The sequence below is a fragment of the Arachis duranensis genome, chromosome 6, assembly GCF_000817695.3.
Source record: "Arachis duranensis cultivar V14167 chromosome 6, aradu.V14167.gnm2.J7QH, whole genome shotgun sequence".
NCBI classification, from domain to species: Eukaryota; Viridiplantae; Streptophyta; class Magnoliopsida; order Fabales; family Fabaceae; genus Arachis; species Arachis duranensis.
In genome coordinates this window covers 65,576,529-65,584,845 of record NC_029777.3, presented here as the reverse complement: position 1 = coordinate 65,584,845, position 8,317 = coordinate 65,576,529, and the positions used below count along the sequence as shown (strand labels likewise).

The following is an 8,317-nucleotide window of genomic DNA, read 5'->3' as shown; positions in this document are numbered from 1 at the left end:
AGAAATCATGTTGACTTGCTGAGTCAACGTTTTGTTCTGAGCCAATATGGCATTCAGAGCATCAATTTCAAGAACATCCTTCTTCTGAGGCGTCCCATTACTCACAGGATTCCTCTCAGAGGTGTACATGAATTGGTTATTTGTAACCATGTCAATGAGTTCTTGAGCTTCTGAAGGCATTTTCTTTAGGTGAATGGATCCACCTGCAGAATGGTTCAGTGACATCTTAGAGAACTCAGATAGACCATCATAGAATATATCCAAAATGGTCCACTCTGAAAGCATACCAGAAAGACACTTTTTGGTCAACTACTTGTATCTTTCCCAAGCTTCATAGAGGGATTCACCATCTTTTTGCCTGAAGGTCTAAACATCCACTCTAAGCTTACTCAGCTTTTGAGGAGGAAAGAACTTGGCCAAGATGGTCGTGACCAGCTTATCCCAAGAGTCCAGGCTATCTTTAGGTTGTGAGTCCAACCATGTTCTAGCTCTGTCTCTTACAGCAAAAGGGAAAAGCATGAGCCTGTAAACTTCAGGATCTATTCCATTAGTCTTAACAGTATCACAGATCTGCAAGAACTCAGTTAAAAATTGATAGGGATCTTCTGATGGAAGTCCATGAAACTTGCAGTTCTATTGCATTAGAGCAACTAGTTGAGGCTTCAGCTCAAAATTGTTTGCTCCAATGGCAGGGATTGAGATGCTTCTTCCATAAAAATTGGAAGTAGGTGTAGTATAATCACCAAGCTTCCTCCTTGCATTATTGTTGTTATTATTATTTTTGGCTGCCATCTCCTCTTCTTTTTCGAAAATTTCTGTAAGGTTTTCTCTGGATTGTTGTATTTTAGCTTCTCTTAGTTTCTTCTTCAAAGTCCTTTCAGGTTAAGGATCTGCTTCAACAAGAATGTTCTTGTCCTTGCTCCTGCTCATATGAAAAAGAAGAGAACAGAAAAGGAAGAGGAATCCTCTATGTCACAGTATAGAGATTCCTTTATGTGAGTAGAAGAAGAAAAGAATAGAAGAAAGAGGAGAAAAATTCGAACATAGAGGAGAAGAGAGGGTTCGAATTTTTAGATGAAGAGAAGAGTTAGTAAATGAATAAATAAATAGAAGGGGGTCAGAGAGAGGAGTTTTCGAAAATTATTTTTGAAAAATGGTTAGTGATTTTCAAAAATTAAGAGAAGAAATAAAATTAAAATTAAAATTTGAAACAATTAGTTAATTAAAAGAATTTTGAAAAAGAGGATGGTGATTTTCGAAAATTAGTGAGAGAAAAGTGGTTAGGTGGTTTTGAAAAAGATAAGAAACAAACAAAAAGTTAATTAGTTAGTTGAAAAAAGATTTGAAAATCAATTTTGAAAAGATAAGGAGTTAGAAAAGATTTTTGAAATTGATTTTGAAAAAAGATATGATTGACATTTGACAAGATATGATTGAGATTTGTTTTGAAAAAGATTTGAAAAGGAAATTAAAAAGATTTGATTTTTAAAATTTAAATTGATTACTTGACTAACAAGAAACTAAAAGATATGATTCTAGAATTTAAATATTGAACCTTTCTTAACAAGAAAGTAACAAACTTCAAATTTTTGAATCAATCACATTAATTGTTAGTAAAGTTTTCAAAAATTATGAAATAAAAGTAAGAAAAAGATGTTGAAAATCAATTTTTAAAATTTTTGAAAAATGATAAGAAAAATGAAAAAGATTTGATTTTTGAAAAAGATTTTGAAAAGATAGGATTTTAAAAATTGATATCTTGACTTGACTAACAAGAAACAACTTATTTTTAAAATTTTTTGACCAAGTCAATCCAAAGATTTCGAAATTTATGAGAGAAATGAGGAAAAGATATTTTTTGAATTTTTTTGAATTTAATGTGGAAAGAGAAAAACAATAAAATGACTCAAGACATAAAAATTATGAATCAAAACAACTAATGCATGCAAGAACACTATGAATGTCAAGATGAACACCAAGAACACTTTGAAGATCAAGATGAACATCAAGACTTATTTTTGAAAATTTTTCAAGAGAGGAAAACATGCAAGACACCAAACTTAGAAATTTTCAAAGCTTAGACACTATGAATGCAAAAGTGCATATGAAAAATAACAAAAAACACAAAACAAGAAAATTTGAAGATCAAACAAGAAGACTTATCAAGAACAACTTGAATATCATGAAGAACACCATGCATGAATTTTTCGAAAAAATGCATAAATTTTAAAAACATGCAATTGACACCAAACTTAAAAATTGACACTAGACTCAAACAAGAAGCACAAAATATTTTTGATTTTTTTATTTATTAATTTTTTTGGATTTTTCGAAAATTTCTTTTTGGAAAAATGAAAACAAATAAAAAAAATTTTGAAAGATTTTTGAAAACTTTTTGAAAAGAAAATTACCTAATCTGAGCAACAAGATGAACCGTCTATTGTCCAAACTCAAACAATCCCTGACAATGGTGCCAAAAACTTGATAGGCAAAATTGTGACTCATACTTTTCACAGCTCGAACAATTCCTAGCAATGGCTCCAAAAACTTGGTGCACAATACTATGGTTCACACACATTCTTCACAACTTCGCACAACTAACCAGCAAGTGCACTGGGTTGTCCAAGTAATAAACCTAACGTGAGTAAGGGTCGATCCCACGGAGATTGTTGGTATGAAGCAAGCGATGGTCATCTTGTAAATTCCAGTCAGGTGAATTCTAATGGTTATAATGGTTTTCAAATATAAAGATAAATAAAGCATAAAATAAAGATAGAGATACTTATGTAATTCATTGGTGGGAATTTCAGATAAGCGCATGAAGATACTGTGTTCCTTCTGAATCTCTGCTTTCATACTGCTTTCATCCAATAATTCTTACTCCTTTCCATGGCAAGCTGTATGTTGGGGGATCACCGTTGTCAATGGCTACCATCCATCCTCTCAATGAAAATGGTCCAGGTGCGCTGTCACCACACGGCTAATCATCTGTCAGTTCTTGATCATGTAGGAATAGGATTTACTATCCTTTTACGTTGTCACCATGCCCTATAGTCGCGAGTTTGAAGCTCGTCACAGTTATTCAATCCCTGAATCCTACTCGGAATACCACAGACAAGGTTTACACTTTCCGAATTCTCAAGAATGCTGCCAATGGATTCTAGCTTATACCACGAAGATTCTGATGAAGGAATCCAAGAGATATTCATTCAAGCTTATTTGCATGTAGAATGAAAGTGGTTGTCAGGCACACGTTCATAAGTGAGAATGGTTATGAGCGTCACATAATCATCACATTCATCAGGTTCTTGGGTTTGAATGGATATCTTAGAATAAGAATAAGCGTGAATTGAATAGAAGAACAATAGTACTTTGCATTAGTACTCGAGGAACAGCAGAGCTCCACACCCTTACTCTATGGTGTGTAGAAACTCCACCGTTAAAAATACACAAGCGATAAAGGTGTTCATTGGTTCCAGCCCCAGAGAGGGAACCAGGATAACCAAGACATTGGTCTAAGGACTAAACGTCCAAAGATCCTCCCTAATACAATAGTAAAAAGTTCTATTTATACTAAACTAGTTACTAGGGTTTACAGAAATAAGTCTAAGTGCAGAAATCCACTTCCCGGGACCACTTTGGTGTGTGCTTGGGCTGAGCTTGAGCTTTACACGTGCAGAGGCTTCTCATGGGGTTAAACGCCAAGTTGTAACATGTTTTTGGCGTTTAACTCTGGTTTGTGACGTGTTTCTGGCGTTTTACTCCCGAATGCAGCATGGAGCTGGCATTGAACGCCAGTTTGCGTCCTCTAAACTCAAATAAAGTATGGACTATTATATATTGCTGGAAAGCCCTAGATGGATACTTTCCAATGCAATTGAGAGCGCACCATTTGGGGTTTTTTAGCTCTATAAAATCTATTTCGAGTGCAGGGAGTTCAGAATCTAACAACATCTGTAGTCCTTTTTCAGCCTCCTATCAGATTTTTGCTCAGGTCCCTTAATTCCAGCCAGAAAATACCTGAAATCACAGAAAAATACACAAACTCATAGTAAAATCAAGAAATGTGAATTTTGCACAAAAACTAATAAAAACATTCCTAAAAGTAGCTAGATCCTACTAAAAACTACCTAAAAACAATGCCAAAAAGCGTATGAATTATCCGCTCATCACAACACCAAACTTAAATTGTTGCTTGTCCCCAAGCAACTGAAAATCAAATAGGATAAAAAGAAGAGAATATACTATAAATCCCAAAACAACAATGAATATTAGTTCTAATTAGATTAGAGGGACTTGTAGCTTTTTGCTTCTGAACAGTTTTGGCATCTCACTTTATCCTTAGAAGTTTAGAATGATTGGAATCCAGAGGAACTTAGAGTTCAGATAGTGTTATTGATTCTCTAAGTTAAGTATGTTGATTCTTGAACACATCTACTTTTATGAGTCTTGGCCGTGGCCCTAAGCACTTTGTTTTCCAGTATTACCACCGGATACATAAATGCCATAGACACATCACTGGGTGAACCTTTTCAGATTGTGACTCAGCTTTGCTAGAGTCCCCAGTTAGAGATGTCCAGAGCTCTTAAGCACACTCTTTTTGCTTTGGATCACGACTTTAACCACTCAGTCTCAAGCTTTTCACTTGGACCTTCATGACACAAGCATATGGTTAGGGACAGCTTGATTTAGTCGCTTAGGCCTGGATTTTATTTCCTTGGCCCTCCTATCCATTGATGCTCAAAGCCTTGGATCCTTTTTACCCTTACCTTTTGTTTTAAGGGCTATTGGCTTTTTCTGCTTGCTTTTTTTTCTCTTTCTTTCTTTTTTTTCGCAAGCTTCTTCTTTTTCACTGCTTTTTCTTGCTTCAAGAATCAATTTCGTGATTTTTCAGATCATCAATAACATTTCTCTTTTTCATCATTCTTTCAAGAGCCAACAATTTTAACATTCATAAACAACAAGATAAAAAATATGCACTGTTCAAGCATTCATTCATAAAACAAAAAGTATTGTCACCACATCAATATAATTAAATTAATTTCAAGGATGAATTCGAAACTCATGTACTTCTTGTTCTTTTGTATTAAAAACATTTTTCATTTAAGAAAGGTGAAGGATTGACGTTAGGATTTTTGCTAGTAAAGAATTTTATAAAAATAGTCGCGTTGTAGATATAGATTCTAAACCAACAGAAATCCCTTCGTGCAAATGTTTTGGTTGTCACATGTAACAAACCCCTTTAAAATTGATAACCAAGTATTTAAACCTCGGGTCGTCTTCTCAAGGAATTGCAGGGACGTATGTTCTTATTATTGGTTATGAGTTTTGTAAATTGGGGTTTTAAAGATGAGGAACAAGTAATTTAAATGGCAAGTAAAATAAACAAATAACTGTAAAATAGGCTTTTGGCAAGGTATGAAAAACTGGAATTCCTATCCTAGTTATCCTTATCAATTGTGATGAGAATTGGATTTTTCTCCCACTTTGTTAACCTCTAACTATGAAGGTAAGTTAAGTGAATGAATTAATTCGAATCCTCAAGTCCCAGTCTTTCCTTGGGAAAAGTTAGAGTTATTGGATCTCGAATTAATTCTTGAAGAATTCAAATTTTCAGTCAACAATGAGTTTGATAACTCAAGAGTTACCAATCAATTAACCAAAGCCAAAAGGGAACACAATCTACCTGAATGAAAATAATTTGGATAGAGCCCAAGCATCAGTAACATATAAGTCTGAAATACCTCAATTGCATTAATAAAATAAAATCAATCCAAATATGAAGAATCATAAGCCAAATAAGTAACATCAATAATCAACATTTAAGAAAAGTCGAAATAAAAAGATATTGAACCTGATAAAAAGATGAGATAAAAATATTCCTAAGTTCTAAAAATCCTAATCCTAATCCTAAGGGAGAGGAGAGAACCTCTCTCTCTAAAAACTTCATCTAAAACTAAAATTATGAATTATGAAGGCATGTTGAGTCTCTGCATGTTCCCTACTTTTAATCTGTGTTTATGGGCGGAAAACTGGGTTGAAATGCGGCCCAGAATCTCTGCCAGTGACTTTTGTAATTCTGCAGATCGTGCACGTCACGCGATTGCGTCATCCATGCGGACGCGTCATTCGCTTTTTCCCTGCCACGCATTCGCATTGTCCACGCTTCCGTGTCACTTGTGCTTTTCCAATCCGCGCAGTGGCGTGAGCCATGCGGTTGCGTCACTGCGAATTCCTTTCTTCCGTGCGTCACTTCTCACTGGTCATCTCCTCAATTTATTGTGTTCCTTCCATTTTTGCAAGCTTCCTTCCCAATCTCTCACTCATTCATGTCCTATAAAGCCTGAAACACTTAACACACAGATCAAGGCATCGAATGGTAATAAGAGAGGATTAAGATTAGCTAAATTAAGACCAAAGAAGTATGTTTTCAATCATGTAATAATTTTAGGAAGAAAATATAAATGCATGCTAATTGTATGAATAAGTGGGTAAAGACAATGATAAAACCACACAATTAAACACATTGTAAACCATAAAATAGTGGTTTGTCGATCTCCCCACACTTAAACATTAGCATGTCCTCATGCTAAACTCAAGGAGACCAAATAAATGAGTAGGGAAAGCCAAGACTTTAGGGAAAGGCAAGACTTATGCAATGTAACCTATGAATGTGAATGCAACTACATGCTAAAATGATTCTACCTACTATGAACTGGATTTCACTAATTCAAATCACAAAATACAATATAAATAACTTGCAAGAAGAAGATAGCTCATAAAAACAGGGAACATAGAATTAAGCACTGAACCCTTACTAGTAGTGTATATCATTCTAACTCTCAAGTGTCTAGGGTCAATTCTCTCAATTCTCTACTAATCTTGCTTTCTCTAGCTTGCTCTTCATCTAAAAATCAATAAAAATTTAATGCACCAATACACAAATCAAGAGGTCTTTTAAGGGTTGTAATGGGGTTAGGGTCAAGGTAGGATTGTATTTGGCCAAGTGGACTAAAATTTGAATCCTTAATTAACATAAACTTTCCACCTAACTTAAGACAATTCATTTAATAAAAATACAAAATCTAACTTCCCATTAACTGTGTTTACTACATGTTCATGCATCCTAAAATTGAGTTTAGTACATATGCATTGATACCAATACTTACTTTTGGGCATTTTGTCCCCTTTTATTACTTGCCTTTTTTTTTCTTTTTTTTCTTTTTCTCAATGCATTTGATTAAGGTTTTGAATGCATAAATGATGACAAGTCATCATATACCCATTTTTCAAGCTAATTTCACTTGTTTTATTAGTCTTTATGCACTTTCTTGCATCCTAAGTAAGTGATTTGGAGTGAAAAGGCATAATTTCTTTAGATCAAGCAACTACCATGAATTTGATGCTAACTCATGAGGTTTAAGCTAAATTTAATTGAATTTTAATTGATTTATAAGCCTTGTGAATTTAGTGATACTTTGAGTAGTTGTTTTGGTTGATTGTAGGTGAAGAAAAGAAGAAAAGAGAAAGCGTGGCTTAAGAAAGCGTGGCTTAAGAAAGCGTGGCCCAAGGAGAAAAAGGTGTGGCGCAAGAAGGAGGGAAGCAAGTATTGCCCTCCACAAGGGCACACTGCCCTCTAGGAGGGCAACATAAGCAAACAAGGCTTTAAAGGCAACTCTGCCCTGCCCACGACAAGGGCAGGGCACAAAATTGTGCCTTGGATCAAAGAAGAACGAAACCTTGCCCTGCCCTCCACAAGGGCATTATCGGGCCTTCATGGAAAATAAATCAAAGGAAAAAGCCTACCAATGCTTGCCACAAGAGTTGAGCACGAAACAATGAGGAAGCAAGGAACTAGGCTTCACTTTGGTGCCAAGAAAGCCAAGGAAAATGGGTAGCGTGTGTATCGGCCAAGTCTCGAACACGGGACTTCAATTTGGAAACACTGCCCTGCCCTCTGCGAGGGCAGGGCAGCATTTTGTTGTGGCACGGCCAGCGCACCAACCTGGCGCACCAAGGGCATCATTCGGCAGCACCAGCAGCGCGCACAAGCACCAAACTGGCGCACCAGAATTTTCTGCCCTGCCCTCCGCAAGGGCAGGGCAGCATTCTGCAGCACGCACCAACGCACCACGCCCGCACCAAGGCTGCACGCACCAATTCTCTACCCTACCCTCCACAAGGGCAGGGCAGCCTCTTGGAAGCAATCCTTCATGGGCTATAATTAGATTAAAAATCCAATAAAATTCATTTCTTCACCAAATCAAAAGCCCATCCAAATCCTAAGATCCAAGAATAGAAAGTGTATAAATAGGAG

General features: G+C 35.9%; 1 non-coding gene across 1 annotated transcript; it reads left to right on the top strand.

The window, feature by feature from the left end:
* Positions 1-279: 279 nt before the first annotated feature.
* Positions 280-387, top strand: LOC127740324 (small nucleolar RNA R71). The gene has a single exon (XR_008001003.1). It is a non-coding gene; the product is annotated as a small nucleolar RNA R71 (small nucleolar RNA).
* Positions 388-8,317: the final 7,930 nt, after the last annotated feature.